Here is a 23386-nt window from a genome sequence, read left to right on the forward strand (position 1 = left end):
GTTCTGGGCCTCACTGGGTCCATTTATCTCAATGTATTGCTCTAATAATCAGTGCCACAGCTCAGAATAGTTTCTGGAATCTCTCTGCTGGGACGAATATATTTTTATGTTCTTAATTAAAAAAAACACATTTGTTTAGGGCTTTATAAATTTTAATCTTAGGAAGAAACTAAATCAGTTTGTTTTTTATTTGTATGTATTGTTAGACTGCCTGATTGACTCTTTTGGTGGACAAATAGCTTCCCTAGAAGGTTCCACATGCCTAATCTAAGAAATAAGACACAGAAGGTATTTCAATGTAGCAGCTAGAAGCTCAGGCTCCAGGTCGGACAGTTCTGAGTTTACTCTGGCTCTCGGCTCTGAGTCAGCTTTGTGGATTGGGGTAACTCATCTTGCCTTCGTCATCTGTGGAAGGGGATCACGAAGGCATCTATCCTCTTGTATTTTGCAGAGAATAAAAGAGAGTGTTTATGTAAAATGCTTAGCACAATGTCCAAATCATAATTTTTAATAAATATTAGCTCTTCCCATATTTCATAGATTCTTAGCCACATCCTGAAATTGAGTCTTACAATGATAGTTTACAGACTTTTTTTTTAAAGGATATGTTTTTTAAAGGATATTAAAATCGGTGCTATTTTGGATTTGATGAAATAGGTGTTAATGTTTACTAGAGTATACCATAGTCAGTGACTTTAGCAAACACAAATTTGCACATAACAGTTTATGAGTTAATCCCTAATCTTTTGTTTGAATAACTTGAATAGGTCCAGAAGATTTTTGTGTTAGCAACTATATCCATGTGTCTATGCAATAATAATGAATATTTTCTTTCAAAAATGTCCCAATATGTCACTTCTTTATTAATTCCTTCCAAAAATGCCAATTGATGGCATTTTTCACACCTGTAAAAATGGTCTCTTTCTTAGGTGGACAGTGACAGCCAAATATTATCTGTATATACTGAGGATGGCACAGTGGTCTTTGGTTGCAGCAAGAGAGAGTGCAGTCAGAGATGAAGGAGAACTGGGTGGAATTGCAGACAGGGCAATTCATGGTAGGCTCCCCTTGTTCCCTGCTCCGAGCTGACCTGCCCTAATGAAGAGTCCTTGGAGACTCCTTGCAGGGTCTGTTGTAGGAATACTGCTAAGGATAGATCCAGCACATTGCTCAGGGTCCCTCTTTTGGTTTAGTTATTCAGCAACTTTTCACTGAGGCTCCTTCTAAGTTCCGGACTCTGTCCTAGGATGTACAAACCAGATCCTTGTGCTCACAGGCCTTAAATAATGGGAGAAATACACAATCAGCAAATTATCAAATAAATTAAAAATTTTTATGTAGTGATTAGGTGTTTTTTAAAAAAAGGTGGAACAATACCACCTTGGGGGTGGGAGGAAGGGAGACAGCTTTCAACTGGGCAGTAAGAAGCAGCATCTATCTAGGATGAGACTCTGAGCTGAGGCCTGAATAACAAGAATGAGTTGGACATGCAACGATTTGAGCAAAGGGCATCCTGGAAAACACACACACACACACACACACACACACACACATTGCACAAAGGTCTTGAGTCAGGAATGACCCTGGTGTGTTCAAGGAGCAAAGTGGAAACCAGTGTGCTAGCTGCTGAGATTGAAGGTCTGGGAAGGACTTGTGCATCCGGGTTTCTAGGTGAAGGGGAAGCTGCTAGAGCTTAGAAACACACTTGGGCTGCTCAGCCGTATTCATCTCACGGACCCCATAAACTGGATATCTAAACTCATTTAAATCCCTTTCTCATCCACTGCTCAAAAGCTTAGGGTCAGATCTGTGACCTTTCGTAAGTGCTTAGGAGCCTGCGTTTTGTATTAACTACTTTCCTGGCGCCATCTTGCACCCAACCCTATGTGTCCTTTTTCTTTCTCTCTAACACTTCTTTGTTGTACCTAGTTCTGGTTTATGTTATCTTTCAGGTAAGTCACTTCAAATCCATTTGTGGATGAAGGTGGGTGAACAGTACATACATTCATAAACACGAGTGGAGGGACGAGGGTAGTGACGTCTCCTTCACGGAGTCTACAGAACAACATAGATTTTTCTTACCCAACTGAACTTAGAGGCTGGTTACTTTGTCTATGACTTCTGGCTCCTTGGATTTTTACATGTGGGCATGGGTTTGCAGTATGTGTGTTCTATAAAGTCACGAACCCTGGATGGAGGCATCTGGAACCATTGCTCCAGGGGCCATACAGGGTGAGGTTGTGGGAACCGCTGGTCACAACTTTTTTTTATCAACCAATCAATACATACTCCTGCTTTATGTTTCTGTTTAAAAACACCTTATTTAGTCAAGCAGAGAAAGACAACTATCATATGATTTCTCTCATCTATGGAACATAAGAACTAGGATGATCGGTAGGGGAAGAAAGGGATAAAGAAAGGGGGGGTAATCAGAAGGGGGAATGAAACATGAGAGACTATGGACTATGAGAAACAAACTGAGGACTTCAGAGGGGAGGGGGAAAAAAGAAAGTTGGCATCCAGACCAAAAAAAAAAAAAAAACAAAACACCTTATTTAGTATATATTGTTGATTCATTAACGTGGAATTCATGGCTAACAGCACTAGAACACGTACTAACAGAGTAGAGCTTATCTAATACATGTATTTCCTTTATAGGGCACATCACAGCCTTCTTGTGCCTAAGGATACCAGACAGCACTTCGGCATTATGCTTGGAGACCATTTAAACAGTGAATCATTGACAAAAAGCACAGAAATGTGAAAATGTGGCCCTAAATAGACTGCAAAAACGACACTTGCTTGCAGTATAGGAGTTGAAACACGAAGGCAGAGTACTGCTTAGTTCGGCTTTAGCTGGGAACGTGTACGTCCAACAACCCCAGCTTCCTCCATTCTGCATGAGTTTGCGAATGCCGGGAACAGTGCCACTAGTATTGATTTTGGGCTTACAAGTAAATTTTAGCAAATAGGCAATTTTGCAAATACAGAACCCATGAATAATGATTGACTGTATTTAAAAAAAAATCTTGTTACCATTGATGCAGACCAGGGTAATCCCGGTTTTGTGATGCATGTTAGCAAGTCTCAGAGCTCTTTATACAAGTCCTGGTATGCAGATTATTTTCACTCCTTGGAACAAGGAGCCTATACTACTAGGAACATTTGGCAGTTGACTTAGAAAACCTGTTTCTCAATAGATTTTCCTAAGGAAGTTAAGGAACCAGAAGGTATGATCCAAGTGGCCTGTTGGATAAAAAATTCCTTGAAGTACTGTGGTCAAGAGGAGAGTAAAATATTCCAGCCTCTTACATAGAGAGGCTCTCACTCTCCTAAGAGTCTGGACCTCTCAGGCAGCTGGCCTCAAGATGGCTGCCCAGATGGGGTGGGGCAGAGGAACAGGAAGCAAGAATGGGGCTCTTTGGACTGTTTCCTCTTCTTGATCTTCCCGTGGCCCATGTTTGTGGTTTCCGCCACCTTCCTAGGTATCGGTCTCAGTTCTTCAATCATTCTTGGTACCCCTTTCCCTCAACCCCACTGATAATTAAGTTCTACCTGTTATTTCCCTTAAATCTGGGTCCTACTTTCCATGAACACAGACACTGTCTTACTCCATGCTTCATTAATGTTCTCCAAGCCTGTTGGCATTAATGCTTAATGTTTTTCTCCACCTCTGGCCTCAACTCCCTCTAAGCCAAATTCTTCCCAGAAGAACCCCTTACTCAAAAACCTTCTGTGACTTCCTATATCTACGGATTTAAACTCGGACACCTTGACTTCAAACTCATCTTTTTTTTTTAAAGGTTTATTTATTTATTTATTTATTTAAGAGAGAGCAAGAGAGCAGGAGAGCACACAAGCAGGGGAAGGGGCAGAAGGAGAAGGAAAGAATCTCAAGCAGGCTCCGACTCCCCCTGAGCGTGGAGCCTGATATGGGTTTTGATCTCACCACCTTGAGATCATGACCTGGCCGCTTAGCCAACGGAGCCACCCAGGATCCCCGACTTCAAACTCATCTACCCCCATTCACAGTTCTTCCCAAAGTTATTCCAGATGCTTTTCCTAGTCTTATCTGTCAGGGCTCCTTTAGACGTGTTCATATACACCAAGCAGACTATCTTCTTGCTATTTTCAAAGAATAACTAAAATTTCCAACCCCAAACCATTATTTGTCTTGTTCTTTCTACCAGATATACTTTCTTTTTATATCTATTTAAAATTATACACAGGATTAATGACATGTTTCTTAATTTTCCCAAATGGATACAATTTTCTGCTCCCCAAACTTCTGCATCATTTTACTTTTGTCTCTACTGAAGCTTTACATGTTTGCTTTATGTCAATTATTTTTCTCTATCTTTTTCTTACTGTTAGTCCTTTTATAAGGACATACAACTACCTGTTCCCTATAATCCTTAAAGGAGACTTTGCACAGAATAGGTGCTCAGTAAATATTTATGGAACCTGAAGACCGTTCTTAACTATTCTATGGTAATAAGGTAGCCACCTCTCTGGGAAGGAAAGGAGAGAGGGAGGAATGCCACCAGGTGTTTGTACCTGGGCCACCTCAAAAAGTACAAGATGGCTTCAGAGAAAAATGGGGAAAGTACTCCAAATCCCAGATATCTAAGAAGCCACAGACCAGTCTTTAAATTCCAGAGAAATGTCAGTTACTTCCACAAATGCACTAGAATCAAGTATCAAAAATCCCTGGAAGTCTCAGGAATCGCCTTCAAAAGTTATCTAGAATAGCTGTGAGCATCTCGGAGTCCTGGGGTTTAGATAGGCCCTTGGGTCAGTGCTGAGTCTAGCTGTGGCAAAGCCACCTCAGGCTGACCACAGCCCCCTGGGCATCTCTAGCCCTTGGCTGAACAAGAATTTGAGGTTTCAGGAAGGTACCCAAATCAGGGACCTTGCCGTAGGGTGGTAACCAACCTGATCTTCCCTGTCCAAACTGTCATTTAAAAAAAAAAATAAGTACTTAAGAGTGGGTGTGTGATTGGGGTGGGGCACAGGAGATTCACCTGTGGGTTCTTTCAAGGAAAGTGAACAAAGAGGAAGGCCAGGGATTATTCTATAGGCAGTAAAATAGAAGACTTGTTTTATTTTAAAATAACTGTCTTTCTCTACGTCAACCTGAACCGAAGTTGTCTCCATTCACTTACTCCATATATTTACTGAGTGCCTATTAGGTTCGAGGCACTTTCCTGGGCACTGGGTACACCATTGCACATCACAGTCTTCCCCCTCTAAGACGATCAGGGCCATCTGCCTGTGGTGATCACAGCCTGTCATTGTTGCCTCCTGTCCTGAACGTGGTGATTCCCTTCTGAATATAAGACAGTCCTACTCAATGAACTGCCCAGGACTTCGTGAAGGAGGGGCAGGCTGAAAGCAGGGAAAGAACTTGGATATGAGCTCTTGACTGGTGTCATACTCTACCATTTAAATGTCCGACCAAGTGGCTAACCCCACAATGGCAGGGGCCTCTGCCAGCATACTGTGAGCCTTCTTGGCAGACTTTCCATAAGCCCATGTGTACTTTTTTTGGGGGGGGGGGAGACAGAGAGAAAGAACGTGCTTGCGAGCAGGGGGTGGAGGGGCAAAGGGAGAGGGAGAGAGAATCTTCAGCAGACTCCATGCCCAGCTCAGAGCCTGAGGCAGGGCTTGATCTCACGACCCTGAAATCCAGTTGGATGCTTAACGGACTGAGCTGCCTGGGTGCCCCATACATGTACATTTTTCAAGTTGTCACCTCTTTCCCCGACACCCTCCCCTCAAAAAAAAAAAAAAAAAGTAGAGGGCGTATTTCTTCTTCACTATTTTGTTTTTTCTGCTTCTCCTCACATCTGGCTTCTGCCACAACTGGCAGCAGAAATGCTGACCTGTCATGAGAAAGGCTTTCTGGGGGACACGTGGCCTGGGCAGCCGCAGCAAAAGCAGCAGGAAGTACAGGAAATCTCATGAGACGGTCTGTTCTTGGGCACTTGCCAGCCTGGTTCTGCAGCCTCATGAGGCAAAGAGAAGCATCCAAGTGACTGGGGACATCGCTGGAACAGAGTCCCCATTCTCAGCAGTTCGAGGTCCACCCATAACTGACAAAATGAGCACAGGACACCCCCGTGGGGCTCCAGCCACAGCCGGTGGCCATGGTGCTCTATGTGGAGATACTTTTTATTCTAATGGCTCCACGCGCCCAGGGAGCCCGAGAGTTAATACTGGCTGTGAAAGGCATCAAGCAAGGCTTTCTCTGCACGCGCTAGAATGTGCCGGTTCACGGTAAGATGTTGCTGTGGAGGCCTGGGGAGGTCACGTGACGGGGGGGGTGTCTGTTTTTGTGAGGCGACAAAGTAGCTGCTAGTTCTAAGGGGAAAAGGGAAACGTCTGGGTCATAGACCAACCGGAGCTGACTTCTCTGGAAGACTCAGGATGGGGCTCCTGGGGGCTCACGTACACTGTGACAGTTTAGCTAACTAGTACACACAGTGTGAGCTCTGGGATGAAGACACTGGCTCCAAGACAGCGGCCTTCCAAAAGTTTCATCACTGAGAGAGAGAGAGAGGAAGGGAGGAAGGGAGGAAAAGAAGAGAGAGAGAAAGAAAAAGAGAAAGAGAAAGAAACTTTCCCTGTCACATCTTTGGCAAGTGTCGTTTCCTGATACAGCGAGCCCCATTCTTAGAAATGGCTGGGCTTCACTGCCAGGGTTTGCTGAAAGCACTGTTTTAAAGCCAGCACAGAAAGACTGGCCCGAGGCCGAATGTGCTGAGCTATCTAAATCGACCCAGGCACGTGTCCAACGACAGCACCCTTTCTTTCTAGTTTTGGCCACCTCTGATCCTCTGGTACGCACCTTGAGAGCTGGGAATTCTGGGATGCTCTGGTTCTGTCTTACCTAACACCAAAAGCACTGGGCCGGGCCCAGCCCCTACCTTAAAAAAAACATCTAATGAACCCAGTGGGTGACTTCTCCAAGCAAGACTGGCAGCTCAGTCTAATTTGGAGGAAAAATGAGAAGCTGCCTAAAATAAGGTCAGGGACCAGATATGGGCCCTGGACCAACCAGATATGGGCCCTGGACCAACGGTCACTCATCGGAGCCTGGGACTCCAAAAACCCTCTGCTGCTTCTCTTGCCTGTAGGGGACCTCCTCCCGAGGCTGAAAATGTGCAGAGCAGAGCTGGGTATTGCCAGAAGCTTGGTGGATGACAGCCTGGAATGGGCCCTGCCGGTCAGAAGCCTGGGGCCCCAACACTGTGGTCCGTTGAGGGTTATCATCTGACTTGCCTCCAGGGATGCTAATAAGGTCCCCCTTATGCACGCAGCAGGGTGAGAGCATTCCTGGCCGCTGCTAATTTGCAAAGAAGGCTTGAAATAACTGAATTATAAAATGCAATTGCAGATATGTATGCTCAAACAATTCGTCTTTCTAAAGGGAGCTCAGCTATTACTCTAAATGGGTTTCCTCCTGCCTTCTCCCCACTGCGTACAGCTGCCTTGGTGATCTGAGCCACCCTGCCCACTCTTTTTCAACACACATAAAATTCGAACGGTGAGAATTTCTTGAAGAGATGACTAATGCAGATAAGAAAATTAAAGATGTATTTAAAAAAAAAATTCCAAAGCCTGGGAGTGACCCACGTACTTCAGATAAGAGGGCTGCTGTTCAGTTTCTGCTGGGCAGGGGTGGGGGCGGCAGGGTTTTCGTCACGACTTCTCCTGGGCAAATGCTGAAAAGCCACTGTCCCCACTGCCACCACCACTGACAACAGAAAAACACACAAGAAGCCTTTGCCACGCAGATTTGCTTTCGGGCTGAACAGACAGATGTTTTCTAATTAGCATCTATCAACCTTAGGGCTATTATTAAAAGTTGGTTCTTTTGGTTTTATGGTAAAAATCTCTTATAAGTAATACCATAATCATAAAGATGTTCAAATAAAGTAAACATTTCAAGTCCCTGCCCACGGCCAATACATTTCTGAATAACAACCGAAGTAGCCGTCTCTCCACCTTAATAATGTTGGCATTGTGCAGTTCTTCCACAGGCCTTGTTTTATCTGATCCTTTGGGGAGGGGGAAGTAAATTGGTCCGATTTCACCATCCGCACTTCACAGCGGGGAGGAGTGGCGGACACGCAGGTGCGTCTCCCTAACCCCCACCGGGGAAGGGACAGGGTGAGGGACGTGCGGTGAGTCAGCAGACAGCCTCACGCCAGCTCCTTTAGGGTTACCTCGGTGGCCAAGTGCTGCCTCACCCAAGCCATGACCTTCTCAAGGGCAACTGAGTCCCAAGGAGGGCTAGGAAGGCCCAGCATTTCAGCCCACCGCAGGGCCACCGTGATGGGCGACGCTCACTGCAGAGCGCCCCAGCCCAGGCTCTGTCCCATCTGCGACGCCATGGAAGCCGAATTTCTGAGCATGTGACACCAAGTGACCGTGACTCCAGAACGGGTCACCTTGAGCTGGCCCCTCTCATTGTCACCAAGTAATAAGCTCAGGTGGGTCTCACGATGATTCATCAGAGAATCGAAGGGGTCCATCTGAGATTGAGCAAAGCAGGAATAGAGGGCGCATACAGGCTGCATCACGGAGAGCTCAGACCCCCATGGCACTGCCACCTTTGGGTCCGTGACCCTCCCGCAGCTCACACTCACGGTCCTGTAGGTGGTTCTTCACAGCATGCTGAAGGAGGGTGAAAAAGCACAAGCGTGCTTTGTGGGTGATTGGCGTGGTGTTTGCGTGCCTGTGAATGTTGCTGACAGCTGGGCTATGGTCTCAGTCAGGCCTGGCACCGAGGAAGGGCCAAGAGAAAATTCTGCTGAGCAGCAGAGCTTTGAGTCGTGCCCGAGGTCACCCACATGGTGTGAGAAGAGCAAGGGTCTGAGGTTAGGCTATATATGGGCTCATCTCCTGGAGTCTAATTTTCATAGGAATGATCTCTGACGTCTCAGCCTTATGAGTGAGGGAGTGAGATTTTATTTTCCTTCCCTTGGGGGTGGCTCCTTTTTTTTTTTTTTTTAAGATTTTATTTATTTATTTGAGAGGAGAAAGAGAGAGCAAGCAGAGGGGAAGGGAAAAGCAGGGTTCCCGCTGAGCAGGGAACCTGATGCTGGGCTCGATTCCAGGACGCTGGGATCACGACCTGAGCCGAAGGCAGACGCTTAATGACTGTGCCACCCAGGCAGCCCGGGGAAGGCTCCTTTTGTCTCAGGATTGACCTGGCTTCTCTCTGGGGTCCCTCCCTCAGCTCAGACGGTCCCTCATAGGTTTAGGAGGCCACTCTGTCCTTTCGGGAAGTTGACGGTTCAGGATGACAGAAAATACGCGGCACGCATCGAGAACATATCATGAACCTAAGAGCTTCTGAAACTTCATCCCCAGCTCTGTGTTACAGTTCCTCCTGGCACAGACTTCTGAGAAACCTGAACGAGGCCATGTGATTTTATGTGCCGGGCTCAGCTAATAATAATACAGATCTAAAGTAAACATACCTAGGCATATGTGGAAAGTACTCTTAAATTCACATTTACAGCAATATGGTCAAGTTTTGGGGGAGAAGAGAAGGAGAGTCCTCAATTCGCCACTTAATTGGTGGCATAAGTTAAGCATTTCAGTTTATCAAATTTATTAATATTGCAGTTTACCCACAGTCAGATAGGGGAGAATGAAAAACTATGTTGATATCTCTCAAGAAACTTATTTAAACAACAAGGGTCATTTCCTTATCATGGAAAGAAAGACTGGCTTAAAGAAGCCTTACCACTTCGCTCCTCTGATTCTGTAACTACCTCAAAATTCTCAAGGCCTCAGGGAAAGAGAGTCAGAAATGGCTGGGAGACCTAGAGGGTAATGCCTTTGCTGCCAACAATCCTTACAAAATTAAACTCGCATCCACAGGCAAGAATAATGATGACAATCAGAGTAATCCCACTTAAAATAATGGTTATCTGTGGTTTTAAACCTTTCCTTTTGATGAGAAACACTTGGGGAGTTTTAAAAATATGTAAACACTGGGCTATTTCCTGAGACTGAGACTCATTTGTTCTGGGGAGGGAGCTAGGCATCTGCCTTTTTAAAAAAACGCTCCCAGGAGGTTTAATGCTCAGCCTTGGTAGGGAACCACTGAACTAGACCTTGACTTAGTACCAGGTAATTTCTATCCCCACAGAAGAACGAACATGCATTTGGCAGGAGGGCCCTAAAGAGGCCTAAAGCAATCATTGAAAAGAGCTCTACAGAAATCAGGTAAACCAAAGTCCATTTTTAGTGACAACCCATGAGTCTCTATATTCAACAAAGATCCTGTGAATCTTTCAAAACACAATATTTTATCAAATCTACATCTCAGGTATGAATAGTGAGTTGATTATGAAAAATTAGACTATAAAATGCAAGGTTATTATTTTACAATATTTCTGATTTGAGTTCTGTAAATGGGAGGGCAAATTCCCTATTGGGTGTGCCAATTATTACACACACACACACAATCTACTGTCCTGCTGCTACTGTCCTAGAGGTGTCCTAAGACAGCCCAGGTTGCCGATGGACGGAACGCAAAGTGGCAGCCCAGTATGGGGAGAAGCATTAGTCCAGAAGCTAGGCGATTTGGACCTTTGTCCTGTTTCTGACACCGAGTTGGTGAGCTATTTAACTGAGATTCCTTTTCATCTGTAAAATGGAGATAATAGTGATTATTTAAATAACGGGAAAGGGAGTTGTGAGGCCAAATCAGATCAAAGCTCTTTATAAAGAGCTGAACATTTATATATCGTAGGATTTTATTCAGTATGAGTTTTGTTATTACATTGTCATCCTTTCACGTGCAACTTGACCCAGTGAGTCTTAGTCTTGTTGCACAAAAGGCCAATTTGGGAAATTATTCTTTTTTATTATAACCCTTGTTACTAAAGTCTTTATTTTTATTTTGGTTATCATCCTATCTCAGTAGCAAACAAACAAACAAAAAACCCAAAAGAAGTGCCAACTAGGTGACTTCAGCAAAACAGCCCTCAAAGACAAAATTATTATAAAGGCTCCTTCTCACCTATGTTATCCAACAGTACTTTTTCTAACTCACTTCAAGGCCCAAGACAAAGCCAGTGATTTCAGGACTCGGAATCCCAACAGCAGAACTGTCCTCGGAGGGCTGTTGTTAGCAGGTGGCAAGGGAGTGAATGTGACAACACTCTGTGAACTGTGTTGCACTAGGCCCATGTGGGTGATGTTGAGGTTAGGGGTCGTCAAAGAGACGAGAGTGTTAATGACAGTGATACAGACCAGCTGGCTAGCCTTGAACACACAGGTAAGGGTGTGAACCACTGGTCCTTCCTCGAGTAGGAGATGTACTGAAGGAGACAGGGCAGTGTCTGGAGTTATGAAGTGCGGAACCGAGGACTGATTGGTTAGGGAATCTCGTGGTTCTAGGCCTCTACCTCATCCCTCTCAAATCTGAGAAAGGCCAAACCACTTCTAGAGAGTTTTCATTGGGTTTTCTTTCCCACATGCTCCTTTCTAGATAGTTCACTTGAAGCTTTGTCATGCATGTCTCTTGTTCATCTAAGTTCCTTTTCCCTCACAACCTCAGTGGGTTCTGCTCTCTGGACCATAGGATCGGTGTCAAAGCAGGTCAAGAGTTGGAGTGCAGAAAGGAAGGGGCATGGTGGTGAGGAAGGCCTGTCTACTTGTGCCCAGGGATATTTTGTAAATTATGTGTTCTTACTGTCCCCTGACTGCTCACCTTCTAATGGCTCAGCTCTCTTGAGACGGCTACATAGAAGTTTCTGCTTTGGTGGGGAAGGCAGGCATAGGAAAGCATTATCAAACTACCCCAGGTTCTCAGAGCAGGTAGCTACGGTTTCCTTTTGGTTCAAAGATAGAAAAGACTTCATGGAGGAAGAGCAGTGAGAGTACACTGAAAAAATTCAACAAGAAACGAAACAACTGTGAGAGAGGTATAAACCTTCCAAAGTTGTTCACTTTTTTTTTTTTTTTTCCCAGATGGGAGAAGGAAAGTATCATTATCCTGTCATAGTGCTTCCTCCCCATCTTTTGGGTCTCTTATTCTGGCACCTGAAAACTTCTTCCTCTAACAGCTGGGGACTTTTTCCTCCCAAGAGCCATCTGTCCATTCCTAGTTGATACATCTTGGATCAAAACAACTGTGTATAGGACACACCCTCAGTTCTTCTGGGTTGGGGTGAGAGGTCAGAGGTCAAAAACCATCGATCCCTCTCCCAAGCCAGGAGCTGGCTCATTGGGTTAACACAGAGCAGCAAAGGGCCATGAAGTCATGTCCACTGAGACATGGCAGCCTTGTGGAACTTGGTCAGAGACATCACTGCGCCAGGCCTGATGCTGATGGCCCCTCTCTGTTACGGACATGTAACATGTTGGATGGGTGCTCACAACTTGCAGTGGGGAATAACACCCCATCTACCTTCATCACGGTACTTGAAACTCAGTCCTTTTATGACAGGCTTTATCAAAGTGTTTTTGTTTTTTAATCTCTGCAAACTTCCCAAACTCTGTTGAGTTTCTTCTCACTGATTTCATCTAGCCCTGTGCGTTCTAGTAGTCAGTGTCTGGGACTTCTCTTAGAGCGAACTTTCTCATGAGAGTTTTGGGGTGAAGAAGTAGACATTCTTCATACTGACTCTTTTTATAGGAAGATTAGGCAAGAGTCCAGGAATGTAAACAGACAGGCCCAAGAGAATGTTTTGTGTGTGAGCAGATCCCAGAGTGTCCTGGGCTGCACTGGGTGGGGGAGGGAGATCAACCAGAAACCCAGTAAAGGCTTATTCTCTTTGTAACCCCCTGGCTTACTGCAGAGTGAAACGATGGCTCCAAAGAGTCTCTCCCACAGGGTCAGTAAGGCCTCTTGGGGCAGACTGCTCTGGCTCTGCGGATACAGGCCTTCCTATGAGACCACGATGGAGAGAGGCACCAGAAATAAGTCAAAGACAAACTCTCCTTTTCTTATGGGCACTTGTGAAGGCAAACTGAGAAGGGAGGTGAGGGGAAAGGGTGCATGGGTGGGGTCAGGGAAGTTGAAGGAAAGAGAAAGAATGTAAAAAATATCTAGGGGTCTTGTAAATACAGAGAGATGGGGGTATCTGCATGATCCTGAAATGGGCTCAGGTGGCCATTTGTTTATTCTACATCAAAATTTCTAAATCCACACAGTAAGCTTCCACAGGAGAGAACTATACTTTTATTGTGTGTATTTTTTTTAAGAGTTTATTTATTTGAGAAAGAGAGAGAGAGAAGAGAGCGTGCACAAGCAGAGGGAAGGGGCAGAAGGAGAGGAAGAAGCAGACTCCCCACTGAGCAAGGAGCCTGATGAAAGGCTTGATCCCAGGACCCCGGGATCATGACCTGAGCTGAAGGCAGACACTGGGCACCCCTGTGTGTATATTTTTTAATGTATGTGTGTTTTTAAGTTAAAAGAGTGTGTGTACATTTTTAAAATTAAGTTTTAAATTACCCAGCAAAGTAATATGCACCTTTGCTAAGTCAGAAAATACCTCCTGAGTGCTCTAGAGAACTAAATTTAGCAGGCTTTAGTAATACTATAATAAAGGTGAGTAACTGACAATGAATGCTAGGACGTATGGAAAGTTGGGTTCTCTTGTGAGCTTCTGGAACATTCCATAACAAAAGACTACCTTGGTCCTAGCTTCCTAAAAGCCAGTGGATAAAGGAGTTGGGCTGTTCCACTTTGGATAGACTAAGGGGTGACCAGATTTCATGAAGAAGTATAAAACAAAATATAAAAAATTTTGCTTAGGACAAATTTAGGGTAAATGAGCTGAAACAGCAGCAGAGAGAATTTTGGTTAAAAAAACAACAACAAAAAAACCCCAACAATTCACTGATGCAAAAAAAAAAAAAAAAAAAATTGTGTCCTGTTTCCCTGGTGGCTGGATCTAGACTCTGTGGGCCAACTAGTGTTGAATAGGAAAAGCATCTGACCACAAAGGCACAGGTATAGTTAGGTAAATAGATTGAACACCGTGAGATCCAGCTAATGTTCTGTTTCTATGAGTCTACCCTTTCTCCTTTCCTCGGCTGAGGCATCGCCTTTTTGCAGTAAACGCTGCACTGTGACTGCCTCCTCCTCGGCCTGGGCACCGTGGTCTGGACACGTCAAGCATGGTCCTGTTTTCGGAGCAGGCTGTCCACAGGGCCCATGCTCTCCTCTCCCCACCATCAGCCAACAATGCCACCTTTGCCCGTGTGCCTGTGTCAACTTACGCCAAATCCTCCAGCCCTTCCTGCTGGGGGAGCGTGGCTTTAGTTGGCAGCATGCCCCCATTTCTGCCACCCGTCTCCTCCAAATGAGGCCCTTCCTGGTAAGCTGGGCCCAACAACACTGCGCTGGCGGAGTCCAAATAAAGAAGCCGTGGTAACTGCAGCCTGGGGAGAGGTGCTGTGTGGTGGGGACCTTCTTCAAGGCCATGCCGTTCCAGGTATCAGCGAAGAGCACAACCTGCTCCCCCAGCCTCCTCGGAGCGAATATATCCCCCCAGAGGGTGAACTGGTCTTGGAAGATGAATTGCAGTGCGTCAAACTGAAAGGCACCATTGACGTGTCAAAGCTGGTCACAGGGACAGTTCTGGCTGTGCTCGGCTCTGTGGGAGACAGTGGGACGTTTCTGGTGGAGGACCTCTGCTTTGCTGTGCTTGGTCCTCAGAAGCCTGCACCCCCACCCTGACACAGACAGGTTTGTGCCGCTGGTGTCCGGTTTGGGCCTGGGTGGAGGTGGGAGCGATAGCCTGCTGGGCACCCAGTGGCTGGTGGAGGTGGTGACAGGGCAGCTGGGGGACGAGGGGAAGAGTGCAGAGCTGCTCACATGTCCTGGATTGTCCTTGAAGGGAATGTCCGAGCCACAACACCCAGAGCAGAGATTTTGTCAATAAGGCCACATACTTAACCAAGAAACCCAGGCAGCCAGCGTGGAGGCCGTCGAAATGCTGGGTGAGATCCTCCTGCAGCTGAGCTCCTTGGTACCTGCGGATGTGATGCCAGACAAATTTGACCCAACCAACTCCACGCTCCCCCAGCAACCCCTGCACCCCTGCATATTCCCACTGGCCACTGCCTACTCCAAACCGCAGTTAGTCCCCAATCCCTACCATGCCACCACGGATGGAGTCAGATTCCTACGGACATCAGGATAGAATGTGAGTGACATTTTCCGGTCCAGTAGCACGGAGCATCACTTGAAGATCTTGGAGCGGACCCTGCCTAGTGGTCACATCAGCCCCACAGCCCCTCACACTAGGTTGCTACCCCTTCTACAAGACAGACCCATTCATCTTTCCAGAGTGTCCTCACGGCTACTTTCGCGGGAACACCCCAGCTTTGGCTCTAAAATCTTCCGAGGCCCAGAGGACCAGAGGGTACTGTGGTGGCTGTCCCAGACTTCAGCACTGGGCAGCACTGCCTCATAAATCTCGGAGCCTGGCCTGCCAGCCCATCAGCTTCTCAGGCTTCACCGCAGAGAAGGGCTGGGGGGCCTGGCTCTGGGCCCCTGACTCACGGAGACCTGGGCCCTCTGTTCCCTGCAACGTCGTCCTGCAGCAGCATTTGCTTTACAATAAAAGCCTGACTGTGGAAAAAACCGAGGTTGGGGGGGGGTGGCAGGCACGGCGCCAGTCCAGGGGGCAGCTGAGGCGGAGGCCGAGGAGGAGGCGGACTGCCAACAGCCCAGGTCAGAGAGCGGAGGGACCCACACCCCCCGCGAATGCAGATGCCCCAGGGGAGCCCGCTGCTGCTGGCACTGCCCCGCAGCAGCTGCTGGACGGGGACACGGTGCGGGCGGAGCTCATTGCGAGAAGAAGGGCCTCTTCCAGAAGCATGTGGAATATGAGGTTTCCAGGCTGCGCTTCAAGTCCTCCGTGTACAGACCGTGCAAGGACTTCGCCGTTTTCCACGAGACGCTGCTGCCGAAGATCCCCTACCGCGGGGTGCCAGCCCTTCCGCCCAAGAGACTGCGGGGAGCCCACCCGGAGTTCAGCGAGCCAGCGCCCGGCCCCGAGACGCTTCATTACGCTGGTGGCCTGGCACCCCTGTTCTCCGAGGATGTGGCCCTCGGGCTGTTCCTGTCCTTCAGTGGCCCTGCTGTGCGGAAGGAGTTAAAAGACTCGGCTCCGTGCGCTGGAGATGACTCATGAACAGTAAGCCGCCGTCTCCTCCAGCCAAGGACTTCCTCCCCGCTGACATCCAGACTCTGTTTGCCGTGAGCCAGGAGCTCATTCGGAACATCTCCAACAGCTTCCACAAGCTTCGCGATCTGGCCGAGCAGATTGCTGCCAGTGCCATCGACAATGCTGCTGACCTCATGTGCCGGAAGAAGCTGAGCGCTTTGGGGTCAGACACGACCACCCGCTCCCCTCCTGGGAGCCACTCTGAACAGCAGCGCCTGGGGTCTCTTCAACAGGCACCACCGAAAGGCCTGTCATTGAACTTGCACTGCTTGCTGCCCAGCAGGGCTAACAGGAAGAGAATGAGGTGGTGGAGAAATTGAAGCTCTTCTTGGATTTGCTCCAGTCCTAAAGACCTGTGCGAGCGGCCGGGAAGGCTGTGCTGGACAAGCAGCAGTGCCCCCAACCCAGGGACAGCCTGCTGAAGAGGCTGGTGATGAGCCTGAGCCTGACTGTGCAGCAGCTGGAGTCCCACTTGAGGAGCAGGAGAGGCCGGCCAGACGACGCGGCTTCCAGCGGCTTCTCCCTGCGTGGCCTGCACCAAGAGATGGAGCTGGCCCACGCCTCCCTTCCCCTCACCTCCCACCTTCTCCTGCCTTTGTCACCTCTCCGACCCAAGGGCACAAGGAGATGAGCAAGGTAGGGAATGACCTGAAGCCCCGGCTCAACTGCTCTTCATGGGACCCGGTCCCTCCCTGACCCCACAGAGGTCCCGGCAGGCTGGCATATCTCCTCACTGGTGCCAGGGGGGCAGGAGCTCCAGGCGGCCTCACTAAAACTTCTTTCCAAAAAAAGCAAAAAACAAGCGACTTCCCCAGGTGTCCTCCTATGCAGAACCCCCCACCGTAAGTTCCATTTGACTCAACACATCCGAGACCTTCCTCGAAGTAATAGGCACCAAGAAGACACTTCCTTCCCCGGGATGGCAGAAGCCCTTAATGCCCTCCATGTGTCTGAAGAATGTCAGGAGCCCATCATGTGCCATGGGCTGGGGACTTGGGAAAAGTAGGTCTGACCCCAACTGTGTTGTTCACTGGCTGTGAAACCGGGGCAAATAGCCTAACATCTCGGGCCCGTTTCATCCCCTGTGTCATGAGGGACTTGGACTAGGTCATCTCTTAGCTCCTTCCCAGCCCTGCTTGTGTCATTCCATCAGAACGTGTGCTTTCCCTGGGCTGAGGTGACTGCGGGCCCACAGGGTGACATCAACAAGAGATGGGGCTGTTTCACCGGCTCCCCCCCCCCGCCCTCTTCTCCCGCATTTATTTCTGGAAGTCCGCAGGGATCTCTTGCACATGCTCACGTCTGCCGTGTGCTTCCTCTTCTGCCACGTGCTCTTCCGGACGTTCACTGCCCGAGAAGCTACTTGAGGACCCCTCAGCCCCACAGCGGCCGGCCCCCTCCCGACAGTGCTAACGTCTGTGTCCCACTGCACTTTGTCCCCAGAGCGGCATAGACCAATGAACTGCTGCCGTTTCCAAAGACTTCAGTACTTCAGCCGGCAAGGCCCCAGTGTGAGCACAGAAGCAGACACATCGTCCCCCTTCCTACTTTCAGTTACCATTCGTTTCTCTGCCATCAGAATCATGCTTTCTATAGCTCTTCCAGCTTTGAAAACTGCTGCGGCAGCTTGAGCTCGCGGCTTCTCTTTCCCTGGGGCCAAGCGCGGGAGCTGCTGGCGTCCGAGATGCCCCCTCCCGCTCCCGCCACCTAAACCCCTTCCAAAGTGACCCTTGCCCATGTTTTTGTCACACACACCCAGACAGGTCTGAATCCCTGACATGGGGACTCTTGAGGCTGAAATGGGGGACCCTGATATGCTATTTAAAGAAAAAAAAAACAAAAAAAGGAACAGAAATCGCAGGAATCTTGAAGCTATTCATCTTGAAGACTATTCATGGAAGCAGGGAAATTAAACACAGCATCCTTGAATAAATACCCTCCACACCTAAGCTTGGGCTATTGTTTCCTCATAATGACAATTTACCTCTGGGAGTTGGAGAACGGGGACTCAACTACTGCCCAGTCCAATCACGCAGTGCTGGATCAGGTAGCAGGAGGAAATGAGGACAAAGCTATATTGTCAGGAAGCCTGAAGGCTGACCCAAACAAAGCAGAGCTCCAGAAAACTATTGTGGAAATATTTCCTCCATAGCTGCCTGGGGTTGTTCGACCCAATCCTTAGTCAGAATGGACCGGGAGACGAAAACTACTTACCACTTAGCAGCGAAGCCTACATGTTGCTATCCCATTAAAGAGGAAAAACATAAAGAGAAAAATAAGGATAGTGGTGTGAGCCACAACTCAGGAGAAACCCACTCTTCTGCCCCAACTGTCTGCTTTCTCCTTGAGAGACCTTGAGGTCACTTTCCAGGAGAAAACATCCATTCGATTTAAACACACACCTTCCTTTTAAGAAGCTCCTACCTGCTCACCTGCTCATGTGATTACCTGGGGGGCCAGTGAGGGTTTAGGGAATCCCAGAGGCAAAAGGGGGGCCCAAGATAGTGAACCGAGAATCTTTAGTAGTGAATGGTTGGGCTGGAAAAATCAGAAGTCAAAGTGGAATCTGAAATGGGCTCTGTCATCAGTAAGATCCCTGAGCCATTCTGCTTCCGTTGCTCATTGCCTGGGTATCCCAAAGCAGACTTAAATGCCCTGCTGGAGGACACGGAGGGTATGGTGGACATGTGTTTAAGCCACAGTTTGAGCGAGATTAAATTTCCCTAGAATCTACCAGAGACTTCCTGGTTGGATTTTTTGTAGTATTAGTAAATCAATTCCTTTGCTGAGAGTGGGAGAAGCTGTCGAGAAATCCTGCAAAGGGAAAAAGTGAAGATAAATCTAAACATGGAATGAGAAAAGGGACAGAATTTCTGCTAATGAGCTGCTTAGTTTATACATTTTTCCATCCACTTATTCAGCAAGTATTCATGGGACCCCTACTATGTGCTAAGCACTATAGCATTGGGGAGATATCTGGGAACAAAATAGAAAAGGTTGTTGCTTTTTTGTCTGTAAGGGAGATAGACTAATAGGACAAAAATAAATTATGTAACTGTAATTGTGGTGAGCGTTAGGAAGGAGAACAGGGTGCTATGAAAGCAAATAGCACGGGTGGTGATGGGTCAGGAAAATTTCCATGAGGAAAGCTGAGCCCTGAAGGATTAGCCAGATGAAGGGGAGGGGAGGTTGGGGAAATGATCTAAGCAGGAAATAATAGCACGAGTGAAGGGAGAGGCAGGTGAAAAATGAATCTCAAAAAAACTGAAGCCATCCGTAAAGAGCAAATGAGCAAAAGTCAAGAGAAGGCAAAACAAAATGGAGCCAAACCACAGTGGGGCCAAAAATCTGCTCCCAAAAGGTGCCAACCGTGGTGGGGGAGTTGGGACAGGGACCCTTCCACCCATCCTGGCTTCTGTCCCTCCTACATTGATAGTGAAAGGCCTTGTATGGAAGCCCATGGCCAAATCCTTCACTACGGCGTCCCCAAGACATTATCCTAAGCCAGATGGGGGCCATAAATTCTTTATAAAATTATATGGTTATCCAATGACCCAATGGGATACAACGGAAATCACCGAGCACCTCTGATGCGGCAGGCAATGTCTGGGCACTTGGCGTGCATTAGCTCATTTAACATTCAAGATAGTGCACGTTTTATGCTCCACGGAGGAGACGCAGCCCAGAGAAGCTCAGTGGGTGGCTAGCTCAGAGAGTTACAGCTGGAGACGAACGGGCTCTTGTTGGTCTGACTCTTGTGTCTGAGCACGATTCCGCTCTGCTCTGTGACCTTGGAGGAACCAGTGGAGGTCATCTGGTCCCAGCCTTTAACTTTGTAGAGGGGACTTGGAGCTCACAAAGGTTAAGAGACTCAGTAAGGCCTTGGGATTAGTGGCAAATGCAGGACTAAAGCTCTGGCTCCCATTGCTAATCCGTGTACCTTCCCTGTTTCTTACTGTTTTATAAACCCAGTAAAAACACACACTAGTGAATTATCAGGATGCCAAAACTATACATAATTCATCATTTTTCTTGACTTACACCCTTTTCTTCCCTGAAAACTTCAGTGTTGAAATATGTAGTGGGAACTTCCTCCTGGGGCGGGGGCGGGGGGGGGGGAAGACTACTGAATGGTACATTTTGCAATGCAGCAATCATACTTTATTTTTGAATTTGGCTGTTTGGACTTCCAACTCTATTAAAACAGGACATGCTTGTATTAAACAACTGATTTCTGCTTTTTATATTCTTCTATATTCATCTAGTAAAATGGAAAGTCTTTTTTCTTCTTTTAAGATTTTATTTATTTATTTGAAAGAGACAGAGATAGCGACAGACAGCATGAGTGGGAAGGAGAGGGAGAAAGAAGCAGGGTCTTTGCTGAGCAAGGAGCCCAATGTAGGACTCGATCCCACGATCCTGAGATCATGACTTGAGTCGAAGACAGATGCTTAACTGACTGAGCCACCCAGGCACCCATAAAATGGCAAGTCTTAAATAAAGTATGTATAATCGATAATATCTCAGTCCATACACAATCAGTGAAACAATACCGTGGAATGGAAGGTGGAAAATGGCGGCCGCTGCTCCACCCGAGAGTTCTCCATGGGCTGTGACAGACTTGCTTCTAATTAGTTCTGACTTCATTCTTCTGGCCTTGGATTCTGCATCCGGGAAATGAAGGGATTCTACCTGATAGTACAAATTATTTTAGATTTGAACTTCAGTGCGACAGTGGGTGTTGGAGGTATATTCACAACTGGCCCATCCTCTCCTTCTCAACTACACCCAACCATCATTTTCACCTGCCTGTCCCTTAACTTCAATTTCCTGCCCTTCCCTCCTGGGTTTTGCAAATATCCAGGGGGATCCTCTGACATTTTCAATTTCAGGGCCTGAGCGCCCCCTAGACACACAGAGGTAAACCATCAGCTCTGGAAGAAATCAGGGCTCCTGGAAGCTGGCGTCTCACTGAGGTCAGCACCAAATCCCTGCACTTCCCTTTAATCCTCCAGGCAAGAACCCCAGGGTTTTCCTGATTTGGGCAGGGGGTGAGGTTGGAAGACAAGAGGGAGCGGGTGGCAAGCCCTGCCATCAGTCCGACCCCGCAGTGCAGGGGCTCTGTAGCCTTGCGGCCCCAGGGGGTGCATTCAGAAGGGAAGGGGGTGAGCCAGAGGCCGAGCAGATGCCGCCTTGTGGCCATAAGTCAGGGGCCACACGGTGAGCATGTCAGGGCTAAAGAGCAGTCACTGGAAAAATGGACTGTTCCACCAAATACATTCACAGAAAATGACCCAAAGGTGATTAATCATCCGTTTTCGTGTTGCTTACGTTATCTTCCTGACTCTATAAATATCGTGCATGTGTTTTCAACAGCTTTTATCCTTTTGTATACACCATTTTTGCTGCTTTTTCCATTCCCAATACTGTTTTGTATACACCCATCCTACACGCACAGCCCACGTAATACTTACTTTAAAGCTTTTATGACACAGCCATACCACAGCAAGGCGCTTCTCAAGAAGCAGAGTGTGTTCACACGCACGCACATGTGTGCGGTGTGTGTGCTCTGTTATGCTTGTGATGCCCACGGTGCGTATGTTGTGGTGAGTGTTTACGTGTGTGGTGTGATGGGCACATTTGTGTGTATACATCGGTGGTATGTGTATTTGTGTTTCTGTGTGTATGGTATAAGTGTTGTGTGTATGTTTGTGTGGTGTGTGTGTGTGTGTCTGTACGTTTGTGGTGTACATTTATATGTTTGCACGTGTATGTGTGGTGTTTATGTTTGTGTATCTGTGAGGGTGTGTGTGGTGTCCGGTTGTGTTTACATACGTATTCACGGTGTGTAGGTTTCTGTGTGTGTGTGTGTCTTTGCGTTTGTGTGTGCAGACGTATGGTGTGTACGTTTGTGTCTCCCTGCGCGTGGATGTGGTGTGTCTCTATGTGTGTGTGGGTGCTGCGTGTGTGTTCACCCGGTGTGGTGGCTGCTGCCGCGTCGATCGAGATCCTGGGCCCCTCTCTCAGGCGTTCGTGTCTGTGCCAGAAGACGGGGTTCTCGGGCACCCCGCGGGCCGGGCTTGGTGTGTAGGGGGCGCGGGGACGCACTTCCCCGGGCGGCTGTTGGGAAGCCTGCACCGTCACCGCGCCTGGCCGTGGGGCCTGCCGACCGCGTCTGCGGAGGATGAGTGGCTGCGGTTATCAGCAGCGACAGGACACTCAGGATGCCACTATCACAGGCACCAGAGAGCTGGAATCCCCGGGGGGCGGGTGTTTTCTCTAAGATCATGTTTTCATTCTCTGTTAAAGAAAAAGGGGGGGGGAGAAAAAGAAAACATCTCTTGGGTGAATCAGTTCGTCGTTCTTCGTGAGCCCTGTCCATATTCACATCCCGTGATCCTCTTCCAGAAGCAGGAAGGGGTGACATACACCCAATCCACCAAACAGCCTTTCCCCAATATGGTGGCCCCAGCTCCCTGCCGGACTTGCCCACACAGCTCCGCCTCGCCCCCACACAAGTGGACACACTTCCTCTGCGTCCCTCATTGGAGGCCTCCCGCCCTTCTGACCTGGGTCCTACCCAGAAGGTGAAGATGCTTAGGCCACAGCATTCTGGATTTAATTTTCTGTTTAAACCCACGATGAGGGACGCCTGGGTGGCTCAGATGGTTAAGCGTCTGCCTTTGGCTCTGGTCATGATCCCAGGGTCCTGGGATCGAGCCCCGTGCAGGGGTGGGGGGCCCTCCTTGCTCAGCGGGGAGCCTACTTCTCCTTCTCCTTCTACTGCTCCCCCTGCTTGTGCTCTCTCACTCTCTCTGTCAAATAAATAAATAAAATCTTAAAAAAAAAAAAAAACCCACAATGAACTAACTCTTGGAACATGCACTGAGTTGGTGTGGCCAGGCAGTGGGTTAGGTGTGCAAGACAGGATGACGAGTAGTCCAATACGCTGGTTAAGAGCATGGGCTCTGGAGGGGCACCTGGGTGGCGCAGTCGTTAACCGTCTGCCTTGGGCTCAGGGCGTGATCCTGGTCTTCTGGGATTGAGCCCCTCATCAGGCTCCTCCGCTGGGAGCCTGCTTCTTCCTCCCCACTCCCCCTGCTTGTGTTCCCTCTCTTGCTGGCTGTCTCTCTCTCTGTCAAATAAATAAATAAATAAAATCTTTAAAAAAAAAAAAA

At 47.9% G+C, this 23386-nt stretch overlaps 2 long non-coding RNA genes and 2 pseudogenes across 2 annotated transcripts; 3 read left to right on the top strand and 1 right to left on the bottom strand.

The window, feature by feature from the left end:
* Positions 1 to 833: 833 nt before the first annotated feature.
* On the bottom strand, positions 834 to 22950 carry LOC121104016. The gene is made up of 3 exons (XR_005836393.1): positions 21683 to 22950; positions 20762 to 20900; positions 834 to 1278 (listed from the first exon to the last, which is right to left on the bottom strand). It is a non-coding gene; the product is annotated as an uncharacterized LOC121104016 (long non-coding RNA).
* Positions 5842 to 7953, top strand: LOC103672434. The gene is made up of 2 exons (XR_571169.2): positions 5842 to 6279; positions 7140 to 7953. It is a non-coding gene; the product is annotated as an uncharacterized LOC103672434 (long non-coding RNA).
* Positions 14152 to 18157, top strand: LOC121104015 (annotated as a pseudogene).
* On the top strand, positions 15746 to 18157 carry LOC103672432 (annotated as a pseudogene).
* Positions 22951 to 23386: the final 436 nt, after the last annotated feature.

This window comes from Ursus maritimus, unplaced genomic scaffold, assembly GCF_017311325.1.
Source record: "Ursus maritimus isolate PB19 unplaced genomic scaffold, ASM1731132v1 scaffold_2, whole genome shotgun sequence".
Classification (NCBI taxonomy): Eukaryota; Metazoa; Chordata; class Mammalia; order Carnivora; family Ursidae; genus Ursus; species Ursus maritimus.